Below are 22,580 nucleotides of genomic sequence, written 5' to 3' on the forward strand. Positions count from 1 at the left end.
GCTAATCCACAGAGCTATCAATACCTGGATTTGGGAAGCGAGGTAGTTTGAATCCATCCGCCGGAAACCTTGAGAATGGTTTTCTATGGTTTCCCATTTTCAGTTTAAGCAAATGCCTGGTTGGTCCCTTACTATGGGCCACAACCAATTGCGTCTGAATACGTCTCTTTCCTGAGAGAGTCCAGTTCCCTTAAAGATGGAAACCTCTGTATCAAAGAAAAGAGCTGCATCGAAGGCGAACCGAGCGTCTCTTTGAATACCGTCAACAGTAAAAGCCATATTATAATAAATACTAATCCTAATTCTCCTAATTTAAGCTTATGCAGCTGCCTACTGGGACATTCCTCAATACAGTAAGTGACCTATCTTACATTGCAAGAAGTGACATATGCATACTTAAATGAGAAAGTCTGGGAAGTGTAATGTTGAATAATTACGTAACTTTTGCCATAATTTTTCTACCTTTTCAGTTGAACAGAGATTTCCTCATTAGAAAAAACCCTGTCGGTAATAATCACGGTGTTCCAAAAAATTATCGCTCATCCACTCCTGACCAATTCCTGAGCTCAAATCCAGAGTAAATGAAGAAGAGTGTAAAATGACCTTGGACTGAATGAAGATTGGGGGCATGACTGCTTTTTAGTGGCTTGCCAAAATACAGCACTCTTTAGTAACGTATTATACTTTCACTTAGTGAAAAAATCAGAGTTCATTGTAGAATAAAATGGTTTATCGTTCTACATGTAAATTTTCAGATTAAATAAAAAACATGACTCTGATTAAGATCCTCCTTAACAAATTGGAACTCCTTTCTTTTGACCAAATCATAGCTGCGTCCCCGCTGGAACTGCTCTATAAAAGTTCCATGCGGGACCTATGCAGGTGTAATGCCGATTCAACGGCGAGGCCAATAGTGACAGCTACAGCTGACAAGTAGTGGCCCCACTCTACATTGTTGCAAGGTTTATTCAAGATGGCGGATCCAAGATGGCGGTGATAGATGTGGCCACATCACAATGATATCAAGGTGGGAAGTTCAAATTTTGGCAGGAAAATAGGTCAATTTTGCTACCTCCACTAACAGAACTCAATTCTTTCCCCTAGAAAATGGTGGGAAACTATGTTACATGTTCTACTTCCGCTAACCTGTGTCATCCAACCACCACCTCTTCCTTGGAATTGGCGAGAAAGGGCTTAGTCTGTGCTGTGCTGCTGGATAGGGTTTTCAGTGGCCCAAAAGTGTACATTTTGTTTGTTAACCACACCGTCTAAATGAAAATGTGCCTCGTCTGAAAACCAAACGTTGCTGAGAGTTTCTTCCCTATTGTCCGCCCACTGAGCAAACAGTAGTCTCTGCTGCTTGTGTTCTTCAGTGAGCTTCTGTGCACAGGTCATCTTGTATATGTACATATGGAGGTTACTTTCAAGAATGTGTTGAACGAAGCTTCTGGATATTCCCAGTTGCACTGCTGCCTTTCTACACAATTTCCCGGGACTTCTCTGTACAGCAACTCGTACCGCTTCAATATTCCCCGGCGAACAAACAGGCTTAGGCCGAGGTCGCTTCGCTTCCAATACTGTTCCTTCCTGTAAATATATATCGTACAATCTGTGAAAGGTCTTCTTGCAAGGGACCCATCGTGTGTTAAATTGTTGTCGAAAACGCCTCTTAGTCACAACAAGGCTTTTCGTTTAATGAAAAATGTAACACAATTGCCGATCGTTGCTGTGTCGTCAGTCTTCCATTGTCAGCCATTGCCGCTTACTAGTCTCCTAGCGGCAGTACCGTGAATTACAAGTCATTTCGTAACTCATTTGTTTTTCCAAGCTCTGCTGGTACTGCTGTAGAGATCCCAGCGGGATATTTAATGTGCGTTGTAAATTGTGAAAGAAACAATTGGTAACACATTTCTTGCGCCATCCTGTAGTTCTTCAGTCTGTTCAGCTTCCAGATTCCACCCCACATAACACCCCTTCTTTATCCATAGTGAAGTGTAGTAGATGCTAGTACAAGAGCATTGGTTCTGTCAGAGTTACCGATTGCTGAGTTAGCGCCCGGAACTGACGCCGAAAAGTCACCCACACCGTACAATTTTTTTGTACACCTATGGCCTTCTGTCCAGCACGATTATTTCGTTTGCAGTTTGCTTCAAGTGTTTGGTAGTCCTGATCGTCATATTCCTATAGCAATAACATTTCGCTTCTCTTTCCCTCTAACATGGCCATTCTCTATAAGTATTCATGGCACGGACATGGCTGTTCGTTTTCTTTGAACAACAGAGGTGATACTGATAATGACAACGAAAGGAACCTGTGATCAACACAGAATCGAAAACTGCACTGACGTAGTGAGCTTGAAAGGTCTGGGTAAGCAGGCAGCGGTTCGACAGATGAACTGACGCGCACGACCACAAACTCAATGCCCACACCCAGGCGAATGTAATCGGTGAGACCAGTTTGGCGCGCGTTATGCAGACAGGTCGGACTGCGAATGGCGGCCTGAATTGGAGCGAAATCCGCTGTCATCACGTCATGTGACCCACAGAAGAGGAAATAAACTCTATGTGAGTGTTTGGCGTCACCAACCTTCCATTCGTTTCGATCATAGTGTTGCACTTTGCCAGGGGTGAGTGTTTAGATGCACAGAAGAGATTTTTATCGCCAAAAGTAACATGACAACATAAAGCTGGCCCTAAAAGCGCTCCACAAATTTTGAATGTGATGAAATTGCTGTTACAGACAGATCCCCCTTAAAATACCGATGAATTTTGCACATGCTTTTCGTAGGCGTGATAGTAACTCGTATTCGCTGTATGTAATGAACTTGGCTTACAGACCTGAAGAGAGAAATTTAAGAGCATTTTCGCTTTTTTCAGCCAAATGTCACAGTTCAGCTGTCACTACTCTCTCTCTCTCTCTCTTTCTCATAGGGAATGAAGAGAGAGCAAGAGACATTTTTAGGTTTCGAACTGCATTTAATCAGCTGAGTTTCTGTTTCAATCAATTGTGCTTTAGTGGCTTGTGAAAAGGCTTCCTGATACGCCAAAGTGAAAGTGTTCCCAAAAGCACGGGATTTTCTGCGAACAAATGAAGAAAATTAGCAATACATCACCCTGATATTTTTTAAGATTGGAAATTATCAGTTTTTACTTTGTACGGCCATATATTTCATCTCCGTTCATTCTCAGTGAACACTAAATACTTTTCACACGTACACAGGCTTCTCCTCATAGATACTAGTACAATATGTTCCTGTTGTTACAACTTCAAAATAAACCTAGTAATTTAGAAAACTGAATAATGTGTAGGAAATAATATAGAATGTCATACATAAATCATAACCACAGGCGAAAATTATGTATGCATTCCACTCCCCCACACCGAATTTATCCAGCGCTTGTCCCATCAATTCTTGGCCAATCAACGACATTAGGTAACCCTTCATTACACTGTGTCGCAATACTGATCAACACATAGAGCAATAGAACACTTCGATTACGATAAGTGTAATTAGTCTTACAGGATGTTTGAATATGTACTGTAAGAATAAAAAAAACTGTTACATATTACACGAGAGTTACTGTTCAATCGCATCAAAAAGAGGCATGCAGTGGTTCAGAAGTGAACAGACTCGTCCGGAAATAGTCTCCATTAAACAATATACTACTTTGAAGGTCAGTAAAACTTTGAAACACGTATCTAGTTTGTACGAGCTGTAATTAAATAGTTACCACTATTAAAGTTCCCACACTCGTTTATTTAGACGCATGCGTGTATATATACCGACGGAAAAAAATCGCAGCACCAAGAAGAACTTGTGCGACGTATATGGAAGTTGGCAGGCTCATTTCTACACCTGAAAGATGATGTCTGTTCAAATTTTGGACAGTCGCATGAGCGACGCTAGCAGCATCACTATGAGGATGGAAATAAGGTTTGCTCTAAATACACTCTGTAATGGTCGTTGTAATGGTCGTCAGGGTTAGTTACCTTTGAAACTGGAAGTGATGAATTGATGTTAGTCAAGAATGCCTTTAAGGCAACAAAGACGCCATTACCAACAACTCACTGAGCACGAACTGGGTCGTGTAATAGGGCAACGAGAAGCTGCATGTTTCTTCTGCTATATTGCAGGAAGACGGCAGGAATGTAGCCACTATACGTGGTTGCTGCCAGTGTTGGTCACCAGAATGTACTGTCGCAAGACTCCTAGGCTGCGGATGGCCACTCGCCACTACCGAGAGGCAAGACCATCGTGTTTGTCGTATGCCTCTGGCGCATCGTGTTGCATCTGCAGCTGCAATTTGAGCTCTAGTGGACACCACAGTAATACAACGAACTCTTACTTCGGCTACTTCAAGGACGACTCTGAGTGAACCACAGCCCCTGTAGCGTGCATTCCACCGACACCAAACCAACTCCATTTGCGACTTTAGTTGTGTCAAACGAGAGCTCACTGGAGGGCACAGTGGAGAACTGTTGTGTTTTCTGATGGAAATTGGTTCCGCCTCGGTGTCAGTGATGGCCGCGTGCTGGTTAGATGGACGCCGTTTGAGAGCCTAGAACCACCCTTGACCTACTCCTGGGGTTGTGGTCTGGGATATCATTTCGTATGAAACAGGAGCACTCTCGTGGATATATCAAGCATCCTGAGTGTAGAATTCGAAACGTCCCCTTTGAAAAATTATGAATGACTGTGCTGGTAAACTTCTACGTTATTTGATTTTCAAACAGTTGAGTAGAACTCAACGTACTGGTTTTTTCTTTACTTATTCTGATCATCACGAAACTGACTTCCAATAATCCCTAAAAAAGGAATGGCCCTGCCTAACAATAACCTATACCTTTCATGAATCACTTACCACACAAAAATCGTCGTTACTCAAACTACTGCAATACAGCAAGCGCCAATACTGCCACCTAAATAAAAGATTTTAGCAACTGAAGGCACTAACTACTGATAGGCATAGTTAGCAAATGGAAGATTTTGACAGAGAACAAACAATGTATTTACCGTAACAGTGTTCAAAAGTCATCATATACAGGGTGTTACAAAAAGGTACGGCCAAACTTTCAGGAAACATTCCTCACACACAAAGAAAGAAAATACGTTATGTGGACATGTGTCCGGAAACGCTTACTTTCCATGTTAGAGCTCATTTTATTACTTCTCTTCAAATCACATTAATCATGGAATGGAAACACACAGCAACAGAACGTACCAGCGTGACTTCAAACACTTTGTTACAGGAAAGGTTCAAAATGTCCTCCGTTAGCGAGGATACATGCATCCACCCTCCGTCGCATGGAATCCCTGATGCGCTGATGCAACCCTGGAGAATGGCGTATTGTATCACAGCCGTCCACAATACGAGCACGAAGAGTCTCTACATTTGGTACCGGGGTTGCGTAGACAAGAGCGTTCAAATGCCTCCATAAATGAAAGTCAAGAGGTTGAGGTCAGGAGAGCGTGGAGACCATGGAATTGGTCCGCCTCTACCAATCCATCGGTCACCGAATCTGTTGTTGAGAGCCGGCCGGAGTGGCCGTGCGGTTCTAGGCGCTGCAGTATGGAACCGAGCGACCGCTACGGTCGCAGGTTCGAATCCTGCCTCGGGCATGGATGTGTGTGAAGTCCTTAGGTTAGTTAGGTTTAATTAGTTTTAAGTTCTAGGCGACTGATGACCTCAGAAGTTAGGTCGCATAGTGCTCAGAGCCATTTGTTGTTGAGAAGCGTACGAACACTTCGACTGTAATGTGCAGGAGCTCCATCGTGCATGAAACACATGTTGTGTCGTACTTGTAAAGGCACATGTTGTAGAAGCACAGGCAGAGTATCCTGTATGAAATCATGATAATGTGCTCCATTGAGCGTAGGTGGAAGAACATGGAGCCCAATCAAGAGATCGCCAACAATGCTTGCCCAAACGTTCACAGAAAATCTGTGTTGATGACGTGATTGCGGAATTGCGTGCGGATTGTCGTCAGCCCACACATGTTGATTGTGAAAATTTACAATTTGACCACGTTGGAATGAAGCCTCATGCGTAAAGAGAACATTTGCGCTTAAAAGGAGATTGACACATTGTTGGATGAACCATTCGCAGAAGTGTAACCGTGGAGGCCAATTAGCTGCTGATAGTGCCTGCACACGCTGCACATGGTACGGAAACAAATGGTTCTCCCGTATCACTCTCCATACAGTGACGTGGTCAACGTTAGCTTGTACAGCAGCAACTTCTATGACGCTGACATTAGGGTTATCGTCAACTGCACGAAGAATTGCCTCGTCCATTGCAGGTGTCCTCGTCGTTCTAGGTCTTCCCCAGTCGCGTGTCATAGGCTGGAATGTTCCGTGCTCCCTAGGACGCCGATCAATTGCTTCGAACGTCTTCCTGTCGGGACACCTTCGTTCTGGAAATCTGTCTCGATACAAACATACCGCGCCACGGCTAATGCCCCGTGCTAATTCATACATCAAATAGGCATCTGCCAACTCCGCATTTGTAAACATTGCACTGACTGCAAGACCACGTTCGTGATGAACACTAACTTGTTGATGCTACGTACTGATGTGCTTGATGCTAGTACTGTAGAGCAATGAGTCGCATGTCAACACAAGCACCGAAGTCAACATTACCTTCCTTCAATTGGGACAACTGGTGGTGAATCGAGGAGGTACAGTACATACTGACGAAGCTAAAATGAGCTCTAACATGGAAATTAAGCGTTTCCGGACACATGTCCACATAACGTCTTTTCTTTATTTGTATGTGAGGAATGTTTACTGAAAGTTTGGCCGTACCTTTTTGTAACACCCTGTATGTATCTATCAGTTCATGCCATCGATCTTTACAAATTTTCTTTTTCTGGAAGACACACGTTCAGATCGTTCACTTATAGTAACTTCTCAAAACTCTGGCATCACTCTGTCCACATCCACCACTGTTGGCGGCTCACCTCGCGCTATTCCCATCCAACTGCCCAATGCCACAATAGAGAATATTCCAACAATGTCAACCAGCCACAGACTGCACACAGCACAGTCAGTCATTTTCATACAGAGCGCTACGTGGCGTTACCAACATAAAAACCTAAACAGCCTACTTACAAATTCTACGTCAGTCTGGTGGTTCGAGGTATTGTGCTACCATTCAAGGAGAGCATTCCTGGAGTTATTTGCTAACAGCATAATGCTCGCCCACATACCGCTGTTGTAATCGAACATGCTCTAGCCGGCCGGAGTGGCCGTGCGGTTCTAGGCCCTACAGTCTGGATCCGAGCGACCGCTACGGTCGCAGGTTCGAATCCTGCCTCGGGCATGGATGTGTGTGATGTCCTTAGGTTAGTTAGGTTTAATTAGTTCTAAGTTCTAGGCGACTGATGACCTCAGAAGTTAAGTCGCATAGTGCTCAGAGCCATTTGAACCATTTGAACATGCTCTACAGAATGTCGACTAGTTGCCTTGGCCTGCTCGATTACCAGATCTGTCTCCGAACGAGAACATATGCGACTCGTCGGACAACACCTCCAGCGTCAACCGCAACCAGCATTAACCGTCTCTATATTAACCGACCAAGTGCCACAGACATGGAACTCTAACCCACAAACTGACCTCCGGCCCTGTACAACACAATGTATGTACGCTTGAATTCTATATTCTGGCGGCTACACCTGTTATTAATGTACCGGCCTTTCACATTTGCAGTGGCTTATCTCACGCATACATTAACCTGCAATCGTGAAATGTTAATAATATAAATATGTTACCCGAACAGATGTTTACATTAATTTTTTTGTGTTTCCGTTTCTTTTTGAGTGAGTGTAAGGCAATGTAAGGTAGACAAATGGTTCAAATGGGTCTGAGCACTATGGGACTTAACTGCTGAGGTCATCAGTCACCTAGCACTTAGAACTACTTAAACCTAATTAACCTAAGGACGTCACACACATCCATGCCCGAGGCAGGATTCGAACCTGCGGCCGTAGTGGTCGTACGGTTCCAGACTGTAGCGCCTAGAGCCGCTCGGCCACTCCGGTCGGCTAAGGTAGACATCTTACACTTTCCGATGAAGGAAGGCTGCGGAAGATATACAGCCGCCTGTCGGTAAACATTGAAGTCATTTTCATTAAAGTGTGGAAGCGAAATTCTAAGTGGCCAGCTGTGGACCTATTTGGCAGACCAAGCCAGTCCGCGGATCGCTGCCGGGCGCAGCGAGCTGTTTGTGTGGGGTTCGGCGCCGCCCCCTGCTGCGGCTGCCAGATAGCCGGGGCGGCGCGGCCCGCTGTGCAGGTAATTTCCTGTCCGCAGCCGCAGCCACGCCGTATCCGATTCCCGGAATCGATTCCGCCACGCACGACGAGCTCTCGCGGGGTCCGTTCTGTTTCCTGCGCCTTCCGGTCAGTTCGGCGTCAACCGTGCTCCCTCCCTGTAACAGAAACGGCGGCTGACAAACGCTTCGCCGGCTCCGATATGACCGCCACGCTGCCTGACGTATTCTGACAGCTGCACTGCAGTTGCCGATGTCGCACGTCCAGTCCGGCTGAACTACTGGCCATGCTTTATGGCGCCAGTTTGGTTCTGAGCTCACAGTAATTGTGTGCATTTCTCATCTGCAGTGTTTATTCGTTGCGAATGTTTCTCAGTGATATTCTGTTTGTTATTGCCCTAAATGTTACGATAAAAGTGCAACGCGTCGACAAAATATCACTCTAAACACGTAAACATCAAATAACGTAAAGTTCTGATGACAAGAGCAAGAACATAATTTAGTAAGTTGCCTCATTAAAACTAGGAAACGAAGGGGTAAGTTCTACTTATAGGTGCTAAAGAACTATCGATACATGGGAATTACCTACACCGAAGAGCCAAAGAGACTACTGCCTAATATCGTGTAAGGCCCCACGAGCACACAGAAGTGCCGCACCACGACGTGGCATGGAGTCCACTAATGTCTGAAGTAGTGCTGGAGGAAACTGACACCATGAATACTGCAGAACGGTCCATAAATCCGTAAGAGTACGAGAGGGTGGAGATCTCTTCTGAAGAGCACGTTGCAAGGCATCCCAATATGCTCAATAATGAAACTTCCTGGAAGTTTCATATCAGCGCACACTCCACTGCAGAGTGAAAATCTCATTCTGGAAACATACCCTAGGCAGTGGCTAAGCCATGTCTCCGTAATATCCTTTGTTTCAGGAGTGCTAGTTCTGCAAGGTTCGCAGGAGAGCTTCTGTGAAGTTTGGAAGGTAGGAGACGAGGTACTGGCAGAAGTAAAGCTGTGGGGACGGGGCGTGAGTCGTGCTTGGGTAGCTCAGTTGGTAGAGCATTTGCCAGCGAAAGGCAAAGGTCCCGAGTTCGAGTCTCGACCCAGCACACAGTTTTAATCTGCCAGGAAGTTTCATATCAGCGCACACTCGGCTGCAGAGTGAAAATCTCATTCTGGTAATCACGGTCAATAATGTTCATATCTGGGAAGTCTGGTGGCCAGCGGAAGTATTTAAACTCAGAAGAGTGTTCCTGGAGCCATTCTGTAGCAATTCTGGACGTGTGGGGTGTCGCATTGTCCAGCTGGCGTTACCCAACTCCTTCGGAATGCGTAACAGACATGAATGAATGCAGGTGATCAGGCAGAATGCATACGTACGTGTCACCTGTTAGAGTCGTATTTAGGCGCATCAGTGGTCCCATAACACTCCAACTGCACATGTCCCACACTATTATAGAGCCTCCATCAGCTTGAACAGTCCCTTGCTGACAAGCAGGGTCCGTGGATTCATGAGGTTATCTCTATACCCATACACGTCCATCCGCTCAATTTAATTGGAAACGAGACTCGTCCCACCGGGCAACATGTTTCCCGTCGTCAACAATCTAACGTCGGTGTTGACGGGCCCATGCGAGGCGTAAAATTTTTTGTCGTGCAGTCATCAAGATACACGAGTGGGTCTTCAGCTCCTAAAGCCCATATCGTTGATGTTTTAACCGATCTAACAACTGCCCCAGACACTTGTCTTGTATAGGCATTGTCAACCGCAGCGCCGTATTCTGCCTGTTATCTTATCTCTGTATTTGAATACGCATGCATACATCAGTTTCTTTGGCGTTTCAGTGTAAATGACTCCTCTGCATTGTACAGCGCTTCTCAGAGGGATGATCGAACTACCATCACACTATTTTTCTACCCTTCCACTCTTACAACGCCCTGAAAAGTCAACGCTTCAACCTATACTACATCATTTATGCCTATTTTACGAATTTTATGAATGCTTACGAATTGCAAGTTATTGTGCTGAAACGAAGGGAATCAGATGCACAAGTGATGGGTCGGGGCTGATATAGCCCGTGAGCGAGACGGACATGTGAAAGAACAATGAGCCTCGAATACTGAGAGAAAATACAAGAAGGTAGAGGCTCTTTAGCGCAGTGAATTCTTTGACAGGATGATTATTGTTTTAAATCAAATGTAATATGTGCACTGTTCAAATGTGTGTGAAATCTTATGGGACTTAACTGCTAAGGTCATCAGTCCCTAAGCTTACACATTACTGAACCTAAATTATCCTAAGGACAAACACACGCACCCATGCCCGAGGGAGGACTCGAACCTCCGGCGGGACCAGCCGCACAGTCCGTGACTGCAGCGCCTGAGACCGCTCGGCTAATCCCACGCGGCAATATGTGCACTGTGTGACTAAATTTTAATCACAATGATGTGTAGATTTTTAACAGAAAGACGTGTATTAAATTTCAGGAGATTTAAACTCATTGTTGGCCGCAATTACAAACGAACTGCTAATTTCGTTTCACTGATAAGACTGGAACTATAGCCAATAAAAAAAGCTTCGTACAAATAACTATTTCATTCAATTCACCTGTTTTAAATACTGCGATTTTACCGTAGAAAAAATGGTGTCTATGCTTTGAATAGGCTGTAGTGCTTGCATATAATTACGCGTCTGAAGTTTAACTTTGAGGTAGTAAGTTCGTAAAAGTTTTCCACCCACTCAACTCCGCCGTAGTCAAATACATAGCAGTTCGTCATTGTCCTAAGACGATCCCCGCAGTTTCATGTACGCCATATGAATAAATATCATGAAAGAAAAGAAATAATAGACCATTACAGGAACTACTGAAGCTTCAGAGAGGAGAAGTAAGCTGGCTGCTCTGTCACAATTAAGTGATTGTGCATGTGCATACAAAAGTCTGACGATCAGATTGCTTACTCAGATTTATGATTTTCTTGCTTATCAGACCTTGGAATTGAATGTGTAATTACTGATGTGTAACAACTGACTGGATCTATACAGTTTACGTTAATCTCCTGAAGGTTATTTACTTCGCTGGCATTATTGCTTTAATAGTCACGATACTAATTAGCGATGACATTCTGAAATTTATTTTGTGGAGAAATCTAAAGTATCATTTTGAATCAAGCGAACTCTGACTTTTAATTGTACTGTATAACTGTGTGGATAGGACATACAGACGTATACACTACTTACAACTTAATTATTCGAAGTAATTGTATACTGAGAGTCTTTCCGCATAGAGCTAGTCATCATAATTACATAGCCACTTAGTAATTGCACAATGGTGCACAACAGTACATATACACACAACCAACAACCACGTAGTAATAACAGTAAGCGCAGTACAAATCTTTCCGTGCGTCCGGATTTCTTTTAATTTATATTGGTTATCATTACTTCCAGAGTGAGCTGGCATCAATAAACTATTTTCCCACTTAGACTTTGTGAAAACACCTCACCGCGACGAAAATCACCTTTGTTTTAAATATTACCATCCCAAATCGCTTATCATATTTAGGACTGTCTTTCCCATATTGCTCGGTTATATAAAACGAGATTCCCTTCGTTGGACTTTCTCGATGTCCTCCCTCAATCTTATCTTGTAAGAGTCTCATACCGCGCAGCGTACTCCAGCAGAGGACGGGCAAGCGTAGTGTACGCCGTCTCTTCGGTAGACGCGTTGCATCTTCTGTTCTGGCAATAAAACGCCTTCTTTTCTTTGCTTTCCTCACAATATTCTCTGCATGGTAGTTACAATTTACGTTGTTTGTTATTGTAATTGCTTGGTATTTAGCTGAATTGACGGAACTTAGATTTGTCTGATTCATCGTGTTACTGAAGTTTAAAGGGTTCCTTTTAGTACTCATGTGGACGCCATCACAGTTTCCCTTATTTAGAATCATTTGCCATTTATGGCACCATACGGATGTCGTGTCGAAGTCATTCTCCATTTGCTTTGATCTCCTAATGACTTCACCAGACCGTAAATGACAGCATTATAGGATTGTAGAGAAGGTATTGTCCAGATGTGGTAGTGTGGACCAACACAAGAGAAACATCGGGTCTAAAACGAATACTTTACCAGCTATGGAAGCTTGTTCATCTTCGCTATTGTCAAACACATCTCTTCTACAGATCAAGTACCCATATCTCTTAATGTTTGAATTTTTGAGCCCATATTAAATCGACAATTTTTTCTTCTCCCTCTACTGCTGTCGTTAGATATGACTGTGAGGTGGTCTGCTTGTGCAAGTCGGTTGTAAGGAAACAGCGTCCTTGGATGCATGGACATAGCAGAAATGAGCTACCGCGTTAGGACCTGCCTATAACTACACCAAGACAGAGGTATCCCGATTTGCAGGCGAATCAACGTGGAATCTCCAGTGTCTCTACAAGGAATGGTGCGGCACTGGCAGCGGTCTAACAGGGTGTGAGAACAGAGCCCGAACTACATCCAATAGACCTCTGAAGTTGGGTACCAGTATCATATAAAGCTTTAATGGACCAGACAATACAGAAACAGTACAGTAACTTACGAGTTGAGGAGTGTGGTCCGACAAGTTTACATCTTGTCGCTTTTCAAAAAAGCAAGGCATCGTGCACTCCGACAGGCTAATGAAGCGTTCAACCTGCAGTGTGAGAAAAGCGTAGCTCAGGCCAGAGGTGATTCTTCGATGTTTTTGAGATGTTTCTCTTATAATGACTTGGACAATCTCGTTCGCTGAAAATGAACCATGAAGTTTATTTCAACATTTGGAAGAAATCAACTAGTTTCGATCTGCCTTCTTGCCACTTCAGTTACCCAGCCAAACTAATAATCACATGATCCGGTTGACAGTGGTTGTAACGCTGAATTCAATCGTAGCTAGAGGCATGTTTCATGAGGTGCAGGAGATGAGCCCTTGTTTTCGGCCATGCAATCATGGCTGTGGGAGGTGAGGCTTAATGATGCCAGGTCCGAACATGTAGCCAGGCTGGCGCTTTTGCATGGCAGAAGTCGATGAAAAGGAGATGGCCCAAGCCACGGGAGGCCATTTGCCACGGTGAGCGAAACTCAAGGACCAGAGAGCCTCAGAGAATATTACTGTTGCTGTGCCCTTTTTCGGTGTTATCAGTCTTCCTGACTTGTTTGATGCCCCCCCCCACCCCTCCCGCATGAATTCCTCTCCTGCAGCAACTTTTTCATCCCAGAGCAGCAATTCATTCCCTGATATCTTAGCAGATGTCCTATCGTCATGTCCCTTCTCGTTGTCAGTGTTTTCCACATATTCCTTTCAATTATGGGCAGAACCTCCTCTATTCTTACCTTATCACTCCACCTAATTTTCAACATTCAACTGGAGCACCACATTTCAAGTGCTTTGATCCTCTTTCGTTTCGGTTCTTCCACAGTCCATGTTCCACTACCATACACTGTGCTGAAAACCTACATTCTCAGAAATTTCTTCCTCAAATTAAAGCCTGGAATGCCCATTTTTCCAGTGCTAGTGTGCTTTTGCTGTCCCCCTTGCTCCGTCGTAGATTATATTGGTGCCTAGGTAACGGCATTCCTTAACCTCATCTGCCTCCTGACCGTCAATCCTGATGCGTAAGTTTCTCGCAGTTTTCATTTCTATACTTCTCAATACTTTCGTCTTTTGTATTTACTCTCAATCCAGATTCTGTACTCATTAGAGCGTTCTTTCCATTCAGCAGATCATTTAATTCTCCTCCAGTATCACTCAGGATAGCAGTGTCGTCTGCTAATCGTATCATTGACGTCCATTCACGTTGAATTTTAATTTCATTCCTGAACCTTTCTTTTATATCCATCACTGCTTCTTTGATGTACAGATTGAACAGTACAGACGAAAGACTACATCCCTGTTTTAAACCCTTTTTAATCCGAGCATTTCATCCTCGTCGTCTGCTCTTATTATTCGCTCTTGGCTCTTGTACGTATTGCATATTACCCGTCTCTTCTTATAGCTTACCTCCATTCTTCTCAGAATTTCGAACATCTCGCACCATTTAAATTGTCGATAAATGCTGTGAAAGTGTCTTGGTTTTTCTTTAGTCTTGCTTCCATTATCAACCGCAACGTCAGTGTTGCATCTCTGGTCCCCTTATCTTCCCTAAAACCAAATCGATCGTCATGTAGCCCATCCTGAATTCTCCTTTCCATTCTTCTACCTTATTTGATCTTAAGTCTTCCAGAGCTCTAGTAAATTGTGATTCTGACACTGGAACCCCTATCTCTTCTAAATCGAATCCTGTTTTTTCCTCTATCTGATCAGACAAATCTTCCCCCTCATAGAGACATTCAATGTACGCTTTGCACCTATCCGCTCTCTCCTCTGCACTTAAAACAGGAATTCCCGCTGCACTCTTAATGTTACCTCCCTTGCTTTTAATTTCACCGAAGGTTGTTTTGACTTACCTATATGCTGAGTCAGCTCTTCCGACGATCATTTCTTTCTCGATTTCTTCACTTTTCGGGCAACCATTTCGTCTTAACTTCCCTACACTTCCTGTTTCTTTCATTCCTCGGCGACTTGAACTTCTGTATTCCTGAATATCCCTGACATTTTTGTAGTTTCTTCTTTCATCAGCCAACTGAAATATTTCTCCTGTTACATATAGTTTCTTGGTAGCTACCTTCTTTGTATCCATATTTTTCTTTCCAACTTCTGTGATTGCCCTCTTCAACTCTACTTCCTATTGAGCTATTCCTTGTTGCTTTGTCTATAGCTTTAGAGAACTTCAAAAGTATCTTGTCATTACTTAGTACTTTCGCATCCCACTTCTTTGCGTATTAATTCGTCTTGACCCATCTCTTAAACTGCAGCCTACTCTTCATTACCACTGCGTTGTTACCTGAGTCTTTATCTGCTCCTGGGTATGTCTTAAAATTCAGTATCTGATTTCGTAATCTTGTTCTGACCATGATGTAATCTAATTGAAATCTTCCCGTTTCACCCGACCTTTTCCAAATATACCTCATCCTTTTGTGATTCTTGAGCAGAGTATTCGCTATTACTACTTAAAACTTATTGCACAACTCAACTAGTCCTTCTCCTCCCTCATTACTAGCACCAAACTCATGTTCTCCCATAAATTTTCTCTTAAACCTTTTCCTACAATCGCATGCCAGTCTCCCATGACTATTAGACTTCCATCTTCCTTCACCTACTCAAGTATCCGTTCAATATCCTCTTCTACTATCCCTACCTTTTCATCTTCAACTTGCAACGTCGACATGTCTACCTGAAAGATCGTTTTCGGTGTTGGTTTGCTGTCGATTCTAATAACAACAATCCTATCACTGAACTGTTCGCAGTAACACTCTTTGCGCTACCTTCCGTATTCATAACGAATCTTACTTCCGTAATATCATTTTGCATTGTCCTTTTCAGATTTTCTAGCATTCCTACCACGTCCAGGCTTCTGACGTTGCACGCCCCGACTCGCAAAACGTTATCCTTTCGTTGGTTATTCAAACATTTTTTCGTGGTCACTTTCCCCTTGGCAGTCCACTTCCAGACACCCGAATGGGCGACCATTCCTGAATCATTTGCCATTGGAGAGATCATCATGACATTTTCTCAGTTTCAGTCCAAATATCTTGTGGATACACGTTATGTGTCTTTAATGAAGTGGTTTACATTGACTTCTGATTCCTCATGCCGTTGATCCTTGCTGATTCTTCCGGTTTTAGGGGCGTCGTGTCCGCCCCAGTAGCTGAGTGGTCAGCGTGACGGATTGCCGTCCTCTGGGCCCGGGTTCGATTCCCGGCTGGGTCGGAGATTTTCTCCGCTCAGGGACTGGGTGTTGTGTTGTGTTCATCATCATTTCATCCCCATCCGGCGTGCAGGTCGCCCAATGTGGCGCCGAATGTAATAAGACCTGCGATATGGCGGCCGGACCTGCCCCGCGAGGGGCCTCCCGGCCAATGACGCCAAACGCTCATTTCCATTTCCAGGGGCGTCGTAACTGCCGTCTGTTTCACGTCTGCTGCGCAGCGAGCTATGTTAATCAAGTATTAACTGTATTTCTTTTACTTGTCACTTCTTCTTCCGTGTGTTTTTGCTTTTAGGAAGCTTTAATTGTCTAGTGCTAGTAATATTGTTCCAAAGATTTCGTGTTTGTTTTGAATACAGTCAGAGAGAGTCCCTTTAGTCAGCCATAGTGCCAGTAGTGCTAGTGTTTGTTTTCAATACAATCCAGAGACTGGTAGCGCTAATTTCATTGTTTTCTACAAGAAGATTCTAGTAACCACAGTTTAGTCAACTATCAGCCGCCTTTAGTGAATTAGGAGTCTAGTTAAAAGTTGATTAACTCTCTACAGTAAATTGATTTCTTAGGATGGATAGGATGTGTGACTGCTGTGTACGGACGCAGGAGGAGCTGGCCACTGTTCGCGAACAGCTGAACGTGTTGATGGCCGCGGTCAGCCACCTTCAGGCTGCTGCCTCGGAGTGTAGCGGCAGTGGGGATTCTGGTGCGTCGCATGGTACACCCCAGGTGTTATATGCTTCACCCACTGTCCCTGCTGTCGAGACATCTTCACGGGTACCGGGCGCGGTTGGGTCACCCTCTCCCCAAGTGGAGTGGCGGGTTCAGCGGCGTTTGCGGCGCACGAGGCGGAGGGTCAATGTGGAGGCTGGCCGTGTGGCATCGCCCGCTCTGCCTGTGAGTAGACATGTGGCCGCCCCTTCAGCAAGGTCTGAGCAGGCACACGGGAGGAGGGGTTTATTAGTGATTGGGAACTCCAACATTAGGCGGGTGATGGAGCCCCTTAGGGAAATAGCGGAAGGGTCGGGGAAGAAGGCCAGTGTTCACTCTGTCTGCTTGCCGGGGGGTCTCATCCGAGATGTGGAGGAGGCCCTGCCGGCGGCGATAGAGAGAGCTGGGTGCACCCGACTGCAGATTGTTGCTCATGTCGACACCAATGACTCCTGCCGTCTGGGTTCAGAGGACATCCTCAGTTCGTACAGGCGGTTGGCGGAGTTGGTGAAGGCGGAAAGCCTCGCTCGCAGGGTGGAATCTGAGCTAACTATTTGTAGTATCGTTCCCAGAACCGATGGTGGTCCTCTGGTTTGGAGCCGAGTGGAAGGCTTAAAGCAGAGGCTCAGACGATTCTGTGGAGATCTGGGGTGCAAATTTCCCGACCTCCGCTGTCGGGTGGAGAAATGTAGGGCCCCCCTGAATAGGTCAGGCATGCGCTACACGCAGGAAGCGGCTACAGGGGTAGCAGAGTACGTGTGGAGTGCACATGTGGGTTTTTTAGGTTAGAGAATTCCCTCCCTAGGTCCGACAAGACGCCTCCTGGGACGCAGCAAGGTAGGAGTAGGCAAAATGCAACAGGGAATAACAATACTAATCTGCTAATGGTAAACTGCAGGAGCGTCTATAGAAAGATCCCAGAACTGCTCTCATTAATAAACGGTCACAATGCCCACATAGTACTAGGGAAAGAAAGTTGGCTGAAACCAGATGTAAACAGTAATGAAATTCTAAACTCAGATTGGAGTGTATACCACAGAGACAGGATGGACAGTGAAGGGGTAGGCGTGTTTATAGCGATAAGAAGTGCAATAGTATCGAAGGAAATTGACGGAGATCCGAAATGTGAAATAATTTGGGTGAAGGTCACGGTTAAAGCAGGCTCAGACATGGTAATTGAATGTCTCTATAGGCCCCCTGGCTCAGCAGCTGTTGTGGCTGAGCACCTGAAGGATAATTTGGAAAATATTTCGAGTAGATTTCCCCACCATGTTATAGTTCCAGGTGGAGATTTTAATTTGCCGGATATAGACTGGGAGACTCAAAGGTTCATAACGGGTGGCAGGGACATTGAATCCAATGAAATTTTTTTAAGTGCTTTATCTGAAAACTACCTTGAGCAGTTAAACAGAGAACCAACTCGTGGCAATAATATATTAGACCTTCTGGTGACAAACAGACCCGAACTATTTGAAACAGTTAACGCAGAACAGGGAATCAGCGATCATAAAGCGGTTATGCCATCGATGATTTCAGCCGTAAATAGAAATATTAGATGAGTATGTGCCAAGCAAGATCGTAAGAGATGGAAAAGAGCCACCGTGGTACAACAGCCGAGTTAGAAAACTGCTGCGGAATCAAAGGGAACTTCACAGCTAACGTAAACATAGCCAAAGCCTTGCAGACAAACAAAAATTACGCGAAGCGAAATGTAGTGTGAAGAGGGCTATGCGAGAGGCGTTCAATGAATTTGAAAGTAAAGTTCTATGTACTGACTTGGCAGAAAATCGTAAGAAATTTTGGTCTTATGTCAAAGCGGGAAGTGGATCAAAACAAAATGTCCAGACACTCTGTGACCAAAATGGTACTGAAACAGAAGATGACAGACTAAAGGCCGAAATACTAAATGTCTTTTTCCAAAGCTGCTTCACAGAGGAAGACTGCACTGTAGTTCCTTCTCTAGATTGTCGCACAGATGACAAAATGGTAGATATCGAAATAGACGACAGAGAGATAGACAAACAATTAAAATCGCACAAAAGAGGAAAGGCCGGTGGACCTGATGGGATACCAGTTCGATTTTACGCAGAGTACGCGAAGGAACTTGCCCCCCTTCTTGCAGCGGTGTACCGTAGGTCTCTAGAAGAGCGTAGCGTTCCAAAGGATTGGAAAAGGGCACAGGTCATCCCCTTTTTCAAGAAGGGACTTCGAACAGATGTGCAGAACTATAGACCTATATCTCTAACGTCGATCAGTTGTAGAATTTTGGAACACGTATTATGTTCGAGGATAATGATTTTTCTGGAAACTAGAAATCTACTCTGTAGGAATCAGCATGGGTTTCGATAAAGACGATCGTGTGAAACCCAGCTCGCGCTATTCGTCCACGAGACTCAGAGGGCCATACACACGGGTTCCCAGGTAGATGCCGTGTTTCTTTGACCTCCGCAAGGCGTTCGATACAGTTCCCCACAGTCGTTTAATGAACAAAGTAAGAGCATACGGACTATCAGACCAATTGTGTGATTGGATTGAAGAGTTCCCAGATAACAGAACGCTGCATGTCATTCTCAATGGAGATAAGTCTTCCGAAAAAAGAGTGATTTCAGGTGGGCTGCAGGGGAGTGTCGTAGAACCGTTGCTATTCACAATATACCTAAATGACCTTGTGGATGACATCGGAAGTTCACTGAGGGTTTTGCGGATGATGCTGTGGTATATCGAGAGGTTGTAACAATGGAAAATTGTACTGAAATGCAGGAGGATCTGCAGCGAATTGACACATGGTGCAGGGAATGGCAATTGAATCTCAATGTAGACAAGTGTAATGTGCTGCGAATACATAGAAAGAAAGATATTTTATCATTTAGCTTCAATATAGCAGGTCAGCAACTGGAAGCAGTTAATTCCATCAATTATCTGGGAGTACGCATTAGGAGTGATTTAAAATGGTTTAAAATGCAATGATCATATAAAGTTATCATCGGTAAAGCAGATGCCAGACTGAGATTCATTGGAAGAATCCTAAGGAAATGCAATCCGAAAACAAAGGAAGTAGGTTACATTACGCTTGTTCGCCCACTGCTTGAATACTGCTCAGCGTTGTGGGATCCGTACTAGATAGGGTTGATAGAAGAGATAGAGAAGATCCAACGGAGAGCAGCGCGCTTCGTTACAGGATCATTTAGTAATCGCGAAAGGGAGACGGAGATGATAAACTCCAGTGGAAGACTCTACAGGAGAGACGCTCAGTAGCTCGGTACGGGCTTTTGTTGAAGTTTCGAGAACATACCTTCACCGAGGAGTCAAGCAGTATATTGCTCCCTCCTACGTATATCTCGCGAAGAGACCATGAGGATAAAATCAGAGAGATTAGAGCCCACACAGAGGCATACCGACAATCCTTCTTTCCACGAACAATACGAGACTGGAATAGAAGGGAGAACCGATAGACGTACTCAAGGTACCCTCCACCTCACACCGTCAGGTGGCTTGAGGAGTATGGATGTAGATGTAGATGCGCTGCCCCTCTGTCCGCTCCTCCATCTTCTTTGACAAGGTCTTTGGCAGAATCAGGGTGATTTCTTATGTCGGAAGTCTCCGGCTGCCAAATTTGATTATTAACCAAAATGTAAGTGGTAGTGGGTTGCGTACCTGGGACTGAGCATATTTTGATTACTAGTCATAGACGCTACACTTTTTTTAAAAAATAATTATTTTTTTCGTTTTCGTTTGTTGTATCTGCTCGGGGCGGGCGTCGTAAGACACCCGTTTCAGTTCGTCGTTTATCCATTAACTCAGTTTTTTTTTGTTACGGAGGGCAGCGAACCCCCTGACCGAACACGCTGAGTTACCGTGCCGAAACCTATACCACGCTACCCCTTCTGTAGATAGAGAAAGGAATAAACAGTTCCAATGACTTCATTCGCAGAGATGCATAGGAATGGGAGAGTGGCAACTGATCCTAGAGGAGGGGAAGCAAAGTCAGCCATTTCGCAAGCGGCCTCATATGGTTTCCTGCTTCTGCTAAGATCCGTATCATCTTGATTGATCGAAACATTCTGCGGAAGCACTGCTAGTGGTAAAACACTGGGTGGTCAAATATTCTTTGGCTTTTTTTCAAGGTCTTGGACCACGCTGTTTCCCAGACGCACAAAATAACAATGTATTGATTAGACCGTTACCTGTGACGTCAGAAATCAAAACAGAGGACGCCTGTCGTTGTACTGAGACTGGAGGAAATCTTTTTTCCCGCCTTGGGAGAGGAGAAGTCACTCTCTCAGTATGCTCCATGTTCAAGGGTACAATTAAATGTTGATTTTACACGCAAGACATCGTTTTTGTGAGCCAATAGGAAGTTATCATCATGAGCATGCACTCATGGGAGTTTGTACATCGCTAATGAATGCGAGATCTTAATGGTGGCTCTCCTAAAAATAGTTCTTTCTTGGAGCTGAGAACAAGCAGTGGACGTTTGGGGCCTGAAAGCCGTGTGCTTCAGTTAACGAAAGGAACACTTCAAAGTACCTACTGTGGAAAGAATTCTGGGCCCAAGAATTTCTCGCAGCTGTGGAGACAATGCTTTTAGTCGAAGACGCAAAAAAACTGCCTACCTGGGCCTACCTCTTTGGCGCGTCTTCCCACAACAGGGGCAGCCAACGAATTACGACAGTGCAAACACCCCTCACCGCGGACCAGACGCTTTCGAGGGATCTGTCAAGTGGTGTTGTTACTCTGTCTGCATAGCTTTTTGGGAAGTCGCTGTCCTTCAAAACAATTTTAGAAGGAATGCAACATTTGTGGTGGATCTGAAATGATCTATGTTGGGACAAAAAAGCACTTTCTTTAGTTTAGCTGCTACCCCTAATCAGACACGAAACAGCTTTTGGGTCATCCAGTTAATGGTCTCCACAATAAACGTGCTTTTAGCTTTAGAGTTATTTGGAAACTCAAAACATGTTGCCTAGAGTGGGTGTGGGAAAAGACACGCCGGTCAGTGACTGGCGATTAGGTGTGTCACACACTGGAATCTGCTGAGCTTTCAGGACTCCATGAGAGAGTAATTGTGATTCATCTAATAGTTCGCCAGCCATGATTTTTCATATTTTCCATTTATGATTGGGCAATACGGGCCCCACTCATCGCTTCTCTGCAGACTGTTGAACCACGACCTTTACTTGAGACAGTGCCATACATCAGCTTGTTAGGGCAATCAGGATCACAGTGTCACTTCCTTTTCTCAGCTGCTCCAGAGTAGTATAACTTCTCAGTAGAATGAATCCATCAAAGTCTACTCAGTGCTAAATAATTTTATTTTGCATTATCCATATTTTGAGTCGGGCAACGGCCTTGCCGCAGTGGATACACCGGTTCCCGTGAGTTCACCGAAGTTAAGCACTGTCGGGCGTGGTCGGCACTTGGATGGGTGACCATCCAGGCCGCCATGCGCTGTTGCCATTTTTCGGGGTGCACTCAGCCTCGTGATGCCAATTGAGGAGCTACTAGACCGAATAGTAGCGGCTTCGGTCAAGAATACCATCATAACGACCGGGAGAGCGGTGTGCTGACCCCACGCTCCTCCTATTCGCATCCTTCTCTGAGGATGACGCGGCAGTCGGATGGTCCCGGTAGGTCACTCGTGGCATGAAGACGGAGTGAGTGCCTATTTTGAGTCAGAGTAAATTGTTCAATCAGACAACATTTAGCCCTCATCAACTGGCCGCCATCCAGGAGGATGTAAACTGACTGCTGAATATTTTTGCTACCATCACTTCATTTTTATT

The 22,580-nt window shown here is 44.6% G+C and overlaps 1 pseudogene; it reads left to right on the top strand.

Moving 5' to 3' along the window:
* The first annotated feature begins 22,136 nt into the window (after positions 1-22,136).
* LOC124790804 lies at positions 22,137-22,254 on the top strand (annotated as a pseudogene).
* Positions 22,255-22,580: the final 326 nt, after the last annotated feature.

This window comes from Schistocerca piceifrons, chromosome 3 (assembly GCF_021461385.2).
Source record: "Schistocerca piceifrons isolate TAMUIC-IGC-003096 chromosome 3, iqSchPice1.1, whole genome shotgun sequence".
Classification (NCBI taxonomy): Eukaryota; Metazoa; Arthropoda; class Insecta; order Orthoptera; family Acrididae; genus Schistocerca; species Schistocerca piceifrons.